A 4,085-nucleotide genomic window follows, 5' to 3' on the forward strand; every position below is an offset into this window, starting at 1 on the left:
CTCTATATAAAGATACTTAATATGAATATAAATGTTTGTAACTATCATCCCAATTATATGATATGTGCAGAAAAAAATTTAATTTTATTTAAAAAATGTATTATATCATACATGAATTTAAAAAATATATAAAACTCGATAAAAAAGTATTTATTACTTTGCTTCCCTTTACGTAAATGTCACAATGTGAAAGCTCTTTTTCGCACAGGGCAACTGTCGCCATACGAATGTTAGTTAAATGCTGGGTTCTCTACCAGCCAAAAGTAGTGAAAAATCTGGTGAAACCGCGGGTTCGTAAGGAAAACATATAGCTGCACTCCTCTAATATTTCCCACGTCAGCCGGCGCACGGTTGCATTTTCTTCACAGCGAATTCAAAATAACCTTAGAAACTGTAAATAAAACATTTTGTTGATTGTTATTTTGCAAAATTTATTTTTCAGAATGCATTGTTTACCTAATATACAGTTGATAATCAATATTATGAATAAAAATTTTAATTAACAATATTAATAAATATATTTTTACATACTGTCGCGTACTGGCCGCAACAAAATAAACATTTGCTTCCCCTTCGTTCTATTTACCTATTTCCTTTCACTCCAACCGAAATCTGCCGACACTCAAGTGTACATACGTATTTACATACCTAAATAAATAGTAGAATGAGCTCAATTTGAGCGAGATAGTTGTTTGTCGGCTCTATAAGTCACTCATCATGCCCGTACTGGTATATGGCGCAGAAGCATGGACAATGACAACATCCGATGAGGCGGCTCTTGGGGTGTTTGAGAGAAAGATTTTGCGGAAGATTTACGGTCCTTTACGCGTTGGCGACGGCGAGTACCGCAGACGATGGAACGATGAGCTGTATGAGCTTTACAACGATATGGACATAGTGCAGCGAATTAAAATACAGCGGCTCCGCTGGCTTGGTCATGTCGTTCGAATGGACACCGACGCTCCAGCTCTGAAAGTATTCAACTCGGAACCCGCTGGTGGTAGCAGAGGAAGAGGGAGGCCCCCACTGCGATGGAAAGATCAGGTGGAGAAGGACTTGGCTTCACTTGGCGTTTCCAATTGGCGTCAGTTGGCACAGAGGAGAAACGACTGGCGTGCTTTGCTGAACTCGGCCAAAATCGCTTAGGCGGTTACAGCGCCAAAAAAGAAGAAGAAGAAGTTGTTTGTCGGTGGAGCGTCACCGAAAAGGGGAAAAGTCTCCATTAGGGCACTCGCCTTTGCACTCACCTATTGCGGCACTTTTGTTGTCCGCCGTATGATGGCAATGGCAAGTCCATGGTGCTGTTTGTGTGCTCCGTGGTGGCGACCGCTAAAGGACCCAATTCGCTTCTAGAATTATCGGGCCGGCGCCAATTGATCGGGCACCAACAAAACCGGCGCTGACACTCCAATGGTTTGCGTACCAGTGCGTACGTTGCGGCCTGGCTCGCGACTGAGTGCCGGGGCAGTTCTAAGCGAGCTTTGAGAAAGGCAACATCCTTATTGCGAGCGCGAGTGCTTTTATACATAGTGCGAAGTGTTTTATCTTGAATAAAAATTCAGTAAGTGCCAGGCGAGGTACTAAGGTTGCAGTAGCAGTAGCGATTAGTTTCGAGGTGCAGCGCCAGTCGAGGCGTGGTGAAGTCGGCACCGGATTTGGGAGCCATATTCCCGAGGAGCAACCCCGCGGTCGGAACGCCCACCGACCGCCGATAAGTATCGTTTTCCTTTGGTGTGTCTGTGTTCAGGCGTTTTTGTTGTCGGCAGGCTTTCTCTTATTGTGTTTCCGTTTCCGATCCTGTTTAGCATCCTGCACCATGAGCCCAGTCATACAGGCGGGTTAAAGATATCCCCGGCAGCACGGGCGGTAGTGCGAGTGGGTTCGTAACCTTTTGGTTGGACCTCCCCTCGGGTGCGCCCCAAAAACATAGTTTTGTTTCGTTTCGGTTTCTTTGGTTGTAAATCTTGTTGTCTTGTTTTCGACCCACCCTAGTGTTGGTAGCTTCATATTATTGTGTGTGATAACTAGTGCATTTTATTTAGTTTGAATAGTCTGTATACTGTCTTGTTGTTCCCCTTGCCAGCAACCCCGCCGTCTCCACTGAGCCAGCCGGTTGCTTGGTTTTTTTGTCATCTCCCTTTTGTGCGTATATTTGTTTACTTAGTTTGGCCCGGTGTATTGTTGTTGCACACGGTAAGTGCATTTATTTGGGACATTAGGTAGGCCGTCTTTTGTAAACAGAAGGTAAGGTGACAATACATATGTGGTTGCTTAATTTCTTATTATCAGAATTACTCATTTGATTTGCATATAGATGTTTTCAAAAGTTGCAAAAATTTCATAAAAAAGTTAAGCGATTTTAATCATATTTTAATCAAAAGAAATGTAATCGATTTACCTTTCTTTTGATGTTTATTAACACTTGCAAATCATTTATAGTGGTTCACAAAAATTCAGTTTTATTACAACTTTGCAAAATTTGACGACTTTTTCACTGCTTACATGAAGATGTTTCCAAAAGTTGCAAAATTTCTATAAAAAGGTTAAGCGATTATAAAAATATTATAATCAAAAGAAAGGTAAATCGATATTTCTAGCTGGACGTAAGACTTAATAATATTCCCAGAATATAAAAAGATGTATTCCTCGAATAAGATCAGTTAATAGCATCGATATCGACATCCAGATTCCTTATTAATTTCAGATGAGTTCCTTTTTATAGTTTAATTTTTTTTTCATTCGAACACTCCTGCATTCTTTTGTTCCTTTGTGGCATTATTCTTTTCTTTTCAAATTTATTAGGTGAAATCGCAAAAAGTTTCTATTTTGCATTATAATATGAAATTATTCAACAAAAAGTTATACGTAGCTTTCCCTGGTGTTAAATGTATATGAATTTCTTACCTTCTTCTTTCTTAACAGCCATGTGAAAATAGACCACCGTTTACTACTGTTTATTTTAGTGAATCTGGTACACTGTTTCGGGCTCTTATGCATATTTATGCATGTATATATTTGATACATATTCTCCCACACACATGGGTAGGTACAAAATATTGCATAGCAAACAAATTTATTTAACTATTCACGTTTGTTGTGTTCGTGTTTAAATTTCTGAATTAAGGAGTTTTTGGATTAGTAACATATTTTTTGTAAAGCAGATGCCAGATGAAACTTTGTGGCTTTGCGTGACATTTACAACTTTGTCAGCAAAGCGCCAGACGCAAAAGGTATGCCACAATGAACGCCGAGAAAACAATTTTGTTCTGCTTTTTTACTCATCAAAATTGCTGTGGATTTTATACATTTCGCTTTCAAAATATCAGCAATGTAATTCAGTTTTATGTTTTGGCATGAAAACTCGAATTTTGACAAAACAAAATAAATATTAAACCGGCTGATTGTCAACGCGCGCAAAAAGATGGGAGTTGGCCATCTGTTCGCTTCGCGCTGCAGCTGCCATGATTTGTGCATTTTCTCATCTGTCAAAGCGAATCTGTCACGCAAAGCGAAGAAAGCGTTTTATCTGGCATCAGCTTAATGTTTTTATAGGAGAGTTTATGAAAAAAGTGGAATCGGTCGGACTCATTTCTTTAGATACAAATATTTTGCTTCTACTTAGATTTCGGATAAACTCAACTGGGATAAGATTTAACTCAAAGCCTTTGTCGATTCCGTCGTTATAATAAACTGATTTGCAGTAAAAATTTAAATTTTCTCTGGAAGAATTCAGAAGATATAATGATTATCATTACTTTTTTGCATGACTTCGTAACTTTTCTAACTAAGTCCAAAAGCCATCCAACAGTAAATACTTTAATTGCAAATAAGCATTTGTTTTGACATAGAAATTTGCTAAGACCGCGAAATCTCAGAAGGGTATTTCGTAGGAGCAATTTTCTAAGAAAAATGTTCTATCTTATTATACATCTAAATGGGTTTATTTTGTCAATTGTAACCATAAAAACAGGAATACATCTTTTAGGCTCATTCCATCTCAAATCACCCAGGCCGGCGGAAAGTGAATTTAAGTTTGCGATAAAACTCACAGGGATTGTTCCTTGAACAATTTAAGGAGACACGGA

The sequence above is a fragment of the Rhagoletis pomonella genome, unplaced genomic scaffold (genome assembly GCF_013731165.1).
Source record: "Rhagoletis pomonella isolate Grant_MI unplaced genomic scaffold, Rhpom_1.0 Rhpom_scaffold_00162, whole genome shotgun sequence".
Classification (NCBI taxonomy): domain Eukaryota; kingdom Metazoa; phylum Arthropoda; class Insecta; order Diptera; family Tephritidae; genus Rhagoletis; species Rhagoletis pomonella.